Here is a 10,639-nt window from a genome sequence, read left to right on the forward strand (position 1 = left end):
AATAAAAAAAGATACTTTCCCATTGTCTTATAGTTTGCATTTTTCTGCCATCCTGTCCCCTCCTCACCCCTTGGCCAATTTAAAAGATCTTTCTTTTTTCTCACTGGTTTTAAAGAAATTTTTAAATTATTCAGCTGTTATGGGTTTCTTCTTATTTCTTGGTATTCATTATGCTTCTTGCTCTATGAATTTTTCATCAAATTTGGAAAAACTGGGCTTTTATTTTTTCGTATCTTTTTGCCTCTCCTAAGTTTTGGGTGAGTTTAGAAAGTTAGACTGTTTTCTATTGTTTCACAGCTCACTAAGCACTGGTTTTTAAAAATTCTTTTCATCATTCTGTGCTTCACTTGAAATATAGTTTTTATTGATACATCTTCAAGTTGAGTAATTATTTTCTATATTGTTTAATTTACTATTAATTCAGCCAGTTACTTTTATATAAATTGTTGTATTCTTTTTTTTTTATTCTATTTGTGAAAAAGCACACTTTATTGGGAAGCAGAGAGCAAGCAGCACAGTGATCACAGACAAGGCCATCCGGTAAGCACCTTACATGTCATGGAGAAGACATGCCGTGTTTTGCCAATTAGAATCAACCAGAACACATTCTCCCTCAGGGCACTTTCCCAAATCTCATCTTTCTCAGGGGTTGAGAAAAGTCCCAACCACTTGCCTGAAGGCAGCTGTGGTTCACTAGAGATACAGCCCCTCAGGAGTACCTTCCTATTTCTTATAAAGAACATTTTCTTCAGATTTCTTGACATCTTCATTTGTTATTTTCATTTTGCGTTCTCTCAAAGCCATCAGCCCAGCTTCTGTACAGATTGCCTTGACGTCAGCACCAGAGAGATCATCCTTTGTCATGATCAGGTCATCCAGGGTCACAGCCTTGGCCAGCGTCATCCTGCTTGTATGAATCTGAAAGATGCACTTCTTAGTCTTTTCATCAGGTAGGGGGAACTTGATCTTCCTGTCGATGTGCCCTCCAGAGTTTGAATCATATCTTTTGGTTCCAATGGCCTTGATTTTATCAATAAACATGATGGATGGTGCATGTTCTTCAGCAACTCGAAATAGTTCCTGAACAAGTTTGGGCTCATCGCCCAGGTACTCCTGAATGAGTTCAGAGCCAACCACTCCCAAGAAAGTGGCCAAGGTTTGGTTTGCTACTGCTTTGGCTAACAATTTTACCTGTGTCAGGTGGACCATAGAGAATGACTCCTTCAGGTTTATAGCCATCTCTACATAGTATTCAGCATGGGTGAGAGGAAGCTCCACAGATTCCTTAGTTTCCTGGATTAGGTTGTCCAACCCACCAATGTTGGCATAGGTTTCCTGGGGGGCCTTTTCCACCTTCATCACTGTGACCAGAGGATCTGTGTCATCCATCAGCACCCTGATCACAGGATGCACCTTGTGATTGAGCAGGACTGAGCAGCCTGGTTCCAGCAGGTCCTTGTACACAAATGAAAGGATACTGACGTAGTGTTCTGAGCCCACAGATGTAGTCACAATGGCATGACTGTCATCAATGATCTCTTCCAAGGTTCCTACCGACATTGGGGTCCCCCTCAGATCATCCACTTTTGATCTTTCCTGGTCTTGCTTTTCTTCTAATGGTTTCATTTGTTCCTGATTTCTAATAGATTTTTCCTCCATGAGAAGATAGTCTTTAATTATCTCTAATTTAAGAAGTTTTAAGGGGCACTGAGTGTGAGGTGTCACCAGAGGAAGTTTGCTGGCAGCATCTGGTCCCTTTGTTTCCTTCTTCTTTTCCTCCTACTCTAGTTGGTACAGGAGGTTCATATTCCTTTTTCTTGTCCTTGTCATCCTTCTTACCACCACCAGGACCATGACCACCACTCTGACTTTGACCCATTTTGCCTCGGCTGCTCTAGGCATCGCTGCTGCTGGAAGTTTATTGTATTCTTTTATTTGTAAGTTTCCATCTGAGTCTTTTTAATAACTTCTATTTCTCTTTTTATATATGTTTTTCCTTTATATCTTTGATCATATTTATAAGATTAATCACAGCTAGTTTATGGTCCTTCTATCAATCCCATAATGTCTTGTCATTTCTGGGTCTTTTTTCATCCATTGACTTTTTTTTTTTTGGTACCAGGGATTGAACTCAGGACCTTATGTTTGCAAGGCAGGTGCAGTGCCACTGAGCTAAATCCCTGGACCTGATTTTTTTTTCTTCTTAGTTATGAATTAGGCTTACCTGTTAACTATGTGCCTGGTAATTTTTGACTGGATTCTGGACATTTGATATATTATATTCTCAAATGCTAAATTTTGTTGTTTTCCTTTAAAGAGTTTTGGAATTTTTCTGGTACAAATTTAAATTATCAAGAACAGTTTGATCTTTTTGAGATTATTGTTTAAGCTTTGTTTTTGAAAGACCAGAGCAGCCTTAGCTCTACAGCTAATTTATCCCAACAATAAAGGCCTTGATTTTATTGTCAGAGGATGGTACAATAATCTCTCCACTCTGGCTTTTGGACATATGAACTACTCCGAACCCTGTGTGTGAGACCTAGGCATTTTTTGGCCTGCTGATTATTGAAAATCCTTTCTCTGACCTTGAAGAGCCCAACTCTAGGATTGACAGATTAGTACTCAGCAAAAGGCTAGAGAAGTCATCTTTGCAGATCTCTAGACCCTTTTCTGGAGACAGCTTTCTCCTGTCTGGGTCTCTGCACTACAGAATCTAGCTTCCTCAGCTTCCTCAATTTCTATCCTCTCTCCTGGTCTCAGCAAGACCACAGGTCTGTGTTTTAACTGCCCCTCCTAATGTGCTTTGGTTTAGATTTGGGATGTTCCCGGAAAGTTGCATGTGTTTCGCAGGCGATTGGATCATGGGTGCTATTCTCATCAGTGGATTAATCCATTGTTAAGTTCATAGCTGATGTACTGTTAGGAGGTGTGGCCTGGTTGGAAGTGGCTGATCAATGGGAACTTGACCTGGAAGGGGATATCTCCTTCTCTGGCTCCTCCCTTTGTTCTCTGTTTCCTGGATACTATAACACGAGCAGTTTTTCTCTGCCAAGGCTGTTCCACCGTACCCTTCTAGACGTGGAGCAGGCCAACTATGGACTGTAACCAAGGGCTAAAGTAAATTTCTCCTGCTTTAAACTTTAGGTGTCAGGTATTTTGTTCCAGCTATAAGAAAGTGACTAAGACATATGCCAAATCATGGAAATTGCCTACAGGCCACCATTGTGCTGTCTTGCATACTTCCCCACCCTGGGGGCCACCATCCTGTGGTCTCTGTTTCCCAATGCCTTGTGAAATTTTGTATATTCCCCCTGCTTTTCTAGTGGTTTATGGTGAAAGAGAAACTTTTGTAGCAGTTAATCTTTCATGATCAAAAGCAAAAGTCTTCCAGGGAAAAAACTTTTAAGGGTAACACTCAGAAGTTGCCTACCTTATGTCTACTAACACTGGATTATCAGAATTTAGTCATATACCAACATTTAGTTATTAGGAGGCAGCCCAAATTACTGCTGAAAAACTGCTCTATTATGGAGGAAGGGGGAAATGTATGGCTGTTTTCTTTCAACCATGTACCTCAGTTTGTGGTTGGGTTTCTGACCTTGGTAATCTAGAGTCCTAGGTGACAGTCAGTAGACAGAGAGAAACGTATGTTCAACAACAAGGAGACATTTAATTTTTTCCTTCTTCTATTTGGAATATAGTTTTCCTGTCTGCAAAATTGGCATATGTTATTATTTATTTGTAGTTCTTAAGTTTAGTATCTCACAAATAAGAAAATCCTTGGTAAGATGTCTAATACCATACAATCATAAATTATGTTTATCATTTTTTTCTAACCTCAAAGTTTTTTTAACCCATTATACACTTTTAAAACACCTGGTACTCATTCCTATAGTTTATCTTAATTGTAAGAGGCATTTGGATAATGATTTGTTTCCAGGTTGCATTCCCCAAGAGAATGAAAGATGCATAGGTTGGTCGGAGAGTTGTAATTTCTTTTGTTCACAGCTGTATCCCCAGCCCACTGCACACGGATTGACATCTACTGAGCTCCCAAGAAGTATTTAAGTTGAATAAATGGTGATAATGTAAGATGATGGGAACTCCAGCTCCTTAATAGCCACTGCACCTCACCCAGAGAGGCTAAGATAGAAGGCATCTTGGTGTCTACTGGGTAGAATGCCTGGAGCCTTAAAGCACAGGGAGGTAAACGGGCAGCTTTCCATGAAAGTAGATGAAGATTTGAAGTGGTTGCATCCGTACGGGATACTTTATGGTGAAGTGACTCTCTTTGGCTTAACCTGGGGGGATTTATCTCCTGTGGTGCATGAACACTAAGATGGCTGTGGAACACTTCCAGCTTGAAAGCTGTGGCCATCCTGGGAAAGACCCTTGGGCTCTATATGAGGACGAGTCACAGATTATTGGCTTTAGTCTTTTTGTTTGTCTGGAACTCCAGACTCATATCCAGGTGTGTGTGCATGCTGGGGATTGAACCCAGGGACTTGTGCATGCTAAGAACATGATCTACCACTGAGCTACACCTGAACCACTGATTGCTCACATACCCAAATGGACATCCAATAAAATAAAAGCATTTCAAACTACAAGTGGTCCAGAGAAAACTTTTGTTTTGTCTCTCAAGGCTCCCCTCTTCTTTTCTATCTCAGCAAAAGGCAGCACATTCTCAAGTTGTTCATGTCCCAAATTTAGGTGTTCACCTTATGTCCTTTCCTTCCTCTCTCAAATCTAAGTAATAAATAATTTCTGCAGACTCCATCATTCACTTATTCCTTTCCATCTGCAGGATCTCTGCATTGTTCAAGCTTCTTTCATTGGTCTCCAAAATGGTCTTGGAAGCCAGAATTGGACATATTTTTAAAATCAATCAATAAAATTATATATATTTATATATACAGTAAGTTTTGATATATGTATATACTGTGAAATGTCAAGCTAACATATGCATCATCTCACATCCTCATCATTTTTTGTGATAAGAACATTTAAAGACTACTCTTAGACTACTCAATTTTCAAGCATACAACAGATTATTATTAACTATAGTCTCTGTGCTCTACAATAGATCCCCAGAATTTATTCCCCCTGTCTAACTAATATGTTGCACCTTCTAACAACATTTCTACATTCTCTGCCCCTCCCCAGTACCTGGTAACCACAATTATACTCTCTTCTTCTGTGAGTTAGATATTTTATATTCCACAAATAAGTGAGATTGAGCAGTGTTTTTCTTTCTGTGCCTGCCTGTTTCACTAAACAAAATGTCCTGGTTCATCATTATTGTGCAAGGGAATACTATTCAGCCTGGAAAGGGGAGATCCTGCCATTTGTGACAACATGGATGAATCAAACATTAAATTTGTGAAGCTCAAATATAATCATGTCAGTCATTCTTTTAAAAATTCTGTGTCTTTCATTAATGTGAGAACATCTGATATTTTATCCTGGTTTCCGAAATTTCATGGACTGTTTTCTGTTTCTTTCTTCAGTGTGTCTCATGCCATTCTCCTTTCCTATTTTCCACTGAGATCTCACTGCATTTGTATGATTTTTGTTCCTCAGGTTTGCCAAGGTGGTTTCCACTCTAGGGCATTTGGACTAGAGTACACTCTGTGGTATGATTCCTCCCCTGTCTTATTGTAACAGGTTTCAACTTCCCTTCTTAGTTGAAATGTCCCCAGTTTAGGGATCCGAATGTAAAATGGCCATTTAGTTTCGATCATATCACACCGTTTTACCTCTCTGCATAGCATCTTTTTCTGCTATCTGATATATATATATATATATATTTTTTTTGTATTAAATTCTTTTATTGGTACATTGTAGGTATACAACACAATTACATTTCTCATTGGGAATTGTACCTTTACATAATGCATCTTGGTTCTTATTTTTTCCCCATTCCTAGCCCTCCCTTCACGCCCTCCACCCTTCCCTATTTACAAAGATTTTATTTCCATTTTTTTCCATTTCTTATCTTTTTTCCTTTCCCTTCTTTCCTTTCCCCTGCCCCTCCCACTACCCCTACCCCTTTGGACCTTTTCTTCCTATTTTACATTATCGATTATTCATTCTAATAACTGGTACATTTTAGGAATACAATATAATGACATTCATCATTGGAAATTTGCACCTTTACATAGTCTCTCTTGGTTCTTATTTTTCACCCTTGCCCAGCCCTCCCTTCAACCCCTCCATTCCTCCCTATTTACAAAGATTTTGTTCCTATTTTTCCATTTTCTCATACTAATCCCATTCCCTTCTATCCTTTCCTCTAGCCCTCCCGCTTCCTTCCCCTTTGCCCCTTTTCTTCCTATTTCACATTACCTATTATACATTTAGTCCTTATTTACACTTTCAGTTTCTCACACCAGAGAAACTATTTGGTATTTATACATGTGTGTCCTATTTATTTCACTTAAGAGTATGGCCTCAATGTACATCCACTTAGCTATAAATGTCTCTAATTTCTCATTTTTTATGGCTGAGTAGTACTCCATTATAGAAAAAAACCACATTTTCTTGATCCAGTCTCCAGTTGATGGGCATTTGGGCTGTTTCCAAGTTTTAGCTATTACAAACTGTGCTGCTATGAACATGGGTGCACGTATATCACTGTGGTATGATTCTTTTAATTCTTTGGGGAAGGTCCCCAGCAGTGAAAGAGCTGGGTCAAATGGGACTTCCAGTCCTAGTTCTTTGAGGTATCTCCATACTGATTTCCACAGTGCTTGCACCAGTCTACACTCCCACCAGCAGTGGAGCAGGGTTCCTCTTTCCCCACAGCCCCACCAGCATTTGTTATTGGTTGATTTCATGATAGAAACCACTCTTTCTGGAGTGAAGTGGAATCTCAGCATTGTTTTCATTTGCATTTCTCGAATGACCAGTGATGTTAAACATTTTTTCATGTATTTATTTGCTATTTCTACTTCTTTGTCTGAGAAATGTCTGTTCATTTCAGATGCCCATTTTCAGATTGGGTCTTTAAATTTGGGAGGTCTGATCTTTTTAAGTTCTTTATAGATTCGAGATAGTAGACCTTTGTCTGAGGAAGAGCTGGTGAAGATTTTTTCCCACATTGTGGGTTATCTCTTCACACTGCTGGTGGTTTCTCTTGCTGTGCAGAAGCTTTTTAATAAGAAGAGATCCCATTTGTTGATTGTGCTAGTTCATGGGCAACTGAGGTTTTGTTCATAAAATCTTTTCCTACACCGATGTCTTCAAGGGTTTTACCTAACCTCTGTTCCAACTGGTTCAGAGTTTCTGTTTTACTATTTAGATCTTTAATCCATTTTGATTTTAGTTTAGTGCATGGTGAGAGATATAGGTCTAGTTTTAGTCTTTGGCAAGTTGAAGCCCAATTTTTCCAGCACCATTTATTAAAGAGGCTATCTTTCCTCCAGTGAGGGTGTTTGGCTCTTTTATCAAAGATGAGATGGCTGAGTGTGTCTGGTGTTGTTTCTGCATCTTCTAATCTGTTCCACTGGTCCTTAAGTCTGTTTCTTTGCCAGTACCATGCTGTTTTTATCACAGTAGCTTTGTAATATAGTTGCAGGTTGGAGATTGTGATACCCCTGCCATGTCTCTGTTACCTAGAATTGCTTTTGCTATTCTGGGTCTCTTCTCATTCCAAATGAATTTTTGGATTGTTTTCTCAAGGTCCATGAAGTATGCTGCTGAGATCTCAATTGGAATTGCATTAAATCTTTATAGCAGCTTTGGAAAGTATGGATATTTTCACTCTATTAATCCTTCCTACCCAGGAGCAGGGGATGTCTGTCCATTTTCTGATCTCATCTTCAATCTCTCTTTTCAGAGTGCCATAGTTTTCAGAGAAGAGGTCTTTGATTTCTTTCATTAGGTTGATTCCTAGGTATTTCAGTTTTTTGGATGCTATTGTGAAAGGAAGTATTTGTCCTATTTCTCTCTCAGTGTGTCTGTCATTGGTGTAGAGGAAAGCTATTGATTTTTGTGTGTTGACCTTGTAACCAGCTACTTCACTGAATTTGGTTATTAAATCTGGAAGACTTTTGGTGGAGTTCTTGGGGTCTTCTGTATAGAGTATCATGTCATCTGCAAATAATGACAATTTGACTTCTTCATTTCCTATCTGTATTCCTTTTATTTCTTTCTCCTGTCTAATTGCCATGGCTAATGTTTCCAGAACTATATTGAACAAGAGTGGTGATAGTGGACATCCTTGTCTTGTTCCTGATTTGAGTGTGAAGGATTTCAGTTTTTGACCATTTAGTATGATATTGGCTGTTGGTTTTTCATAGATGGCTTCTATCAGTTGGAGGTAGAGACCATCTATTCCAATTCTTTGTAGGGTTTTTATCATAAATGCATGTTGGATTTTGTCAAATGCTTTTTCTGCATCTATGGAGATAATCATATGGTTTTTGTCCTTGGCTCTATTGATATAGTGTATGACATTAATTGATTTTCGTATATTGAACCATCCCTGGATCCCTGGGATGAATCCCACTTGATCAGGGTGTATGATCTTCTTGATGATCTTCTGCATTCTGTTTGCCAGTATCTTATTAAGGAATTTTGCATCTATGTTCATTAGTGAGATTGGCCTATAGTTCTCTTTTTCAGTTGGGTATTTCTCTGCTTTGGGGATCAAGGTGATGCTTCCAGGAATGAATTTGGGAGTATTGCTTCCCTTTCAATTTCATTGAAGAGTTTAAACAGTAGTGGCAGCAGTTCCTCTCTAAATGTCTTGTAGAATTCATCAGTGAAGCCATCAGGGCCCGGGCTTTTCTTAGTTGATAAGTTTTTAATTACATTTTCCATTTCATTGGTTGATATTGGGTTGTTCAGAATTTTTAGGTCTTCTTCGTTCAACTTTGGTGATTCATATGTGTCTAGGAATCTGTCCATTTCTCTTGTGTTGTCCATCTTATTGGCATATAGGTTCTGTAAGTAGGTATTGATGATCATCTGGATTTCTGCTGGGTCTGTTGTAATTTCACCCTTTTCATTCCTAATTGCATGGATTTGGACTTTTTCTTTCCTTTTTCTGACAAGGTTGGCTAAAGGTTTGTCAATTTTGTTGATTCTTTCGAAGAACCAACTCTTGGCTTCATTGATTTTTTTTTGTATCGTTCTCTTAGTCTCCATTGCATTGATTTCTCCTCTGATCTTTATAATTTCCTCCCTTGTATGAGCTTTGGGCCTGTCCTGCTCTTCTTTTTCTAGAAGCTTGAGGTGCAGCATCAGGTTGTTTAATTGGGCTCGTTCTATTTTCCTAATATGCCTATTCACTGCTATGAATTTCCCTTGTAAGACTCCTTTCATTGTGTCCCATAGATTCCGATATGTTGTATTGTCATTGTCATTTAATTGAAGGAACTGTCTGATTTCTTCTTTGATTTCCTCTGTGACCCATTGGTTATTCAGAAGTGTGTTGTTCAATTTGCACGTTTATGAAATTTTTGAGTTTCTTTTGCTATGGGTCTCCAATTTCATCACACTATGGTCTGATAATATACAGAGGATAACTTCAATTCCTTTGCACTTACTTAAACATGTTCTATGTGTGAGTATGTGGTCTATTTTTGAGAATGACCCATGTGCAGCTGAGAAGAATGTGTATTCTGATTTTGTGGGGTGGAAGACTCTGTAAACATCTGTTAAGTTCATTTGTTCAAGAGTTCGATTGAGTTCTAGTATTTCATTACTTATTTTTTGTCTAGTTGATCTATCTATTTGTGACAGTGGGGTGCTGAGGTCCCCCACTACAATTGTATTAGTGCATATATGACTTTTCATGTCTGTTAGTATTTGTTTTATATAGTTGGGCACCCTAGTGTTTGATGCATAGATATTTATGATTGTCATCTCTTTCTCTTGGATTCTTTCCTTTACAAGGATGTAGTGTCCTTCTTCATCTCTCTTAGTCAGTGTTGGTTTGAAATCTACTTGATCTGCCAAGAGGATAGCTACTCCTGCTTTTTTTCAGGTTCCTGTCGCATGCAGTATTGTTTTCCACCTTTTAACTTTCAGCCTATGAGTTTCCTTTTGAATTGAGTGTGTTTCTTGTATGCAGCATATTGTTGGATTTTGCTTCTTGACCCATTCTGCCAGTCTATTTCTTTTGATTGGTGAATTGAGTCCATTAATGTTGATGGTTATAACTGAAACGTATTGACTTGTCATTGCCATGACTTTTTCTTTTTGTTGGGTTCTCCCCCTTTACATTTAATTTCTTGTCATGCCAGATGGGTTCATTCTGCTTTGCTTCCTGGGGTTGTGATCCTCCATGTCTGTTCCTAGGATATTGTGTAAAATTCTTTGGAGTGCTGGTTTGGTATTCATGAAGTTCCTAAGGTGCTCTTTGTCGTGAAAGTATCTTATTTCTCCATCCATTTTGAAAGATAGTTTTGCAGGGTACATCAATCTGGGTTGGAGGCTATTTTCTTTTAGGGCTTGGAATATGTCACTCCAAGGTCTTCTTGCCTTGATGGTTTGTGTTGAGAAGTCCGCTGTGATTCTGATGGGCTTTCCTTTGTATGTGATTTGTTTCTTTTCTCTGACTGCTTGGAGAATTTTGTTCTTCTGGTGTGTTTCTGGAATCTTAAAAATTATATGCCTATGTGTAGATTTT

At 38.6% G+C, this 10,639-nt stretch overlaps 1 pseudogene; it reads right to left on the reverse strand.

Moving 5' to 3' along the window:
• Window positions 1-274: 274 nt before the first annotated feature.
• Window positions 275-1,879, reverse strand: LOC101703842 (26S proteasome regulatory subunit 4 pseudogene; annotated as a pseudogene).
• Between the last annotated feature and the right edge of the window lie 8,760 nt (window positions 1,880-10,639).

Source organism: Heterocephalus glaber, unplaced genomic scaffold (assembly GCF_053883595.1).
Source record: "Heterocephalus glaber isolate CG9 unplaced genomic scaffold, H.glaber_assembly_v1.0 deba00001452, whole genome shotgun sequence".
NCBI classification, from domain to species: Eukaryota; Metazoa; Chordata; class Mammalia; order Rodentia; family Bathyergidae; genus Heterocephalus; species Heterocephalus glaber.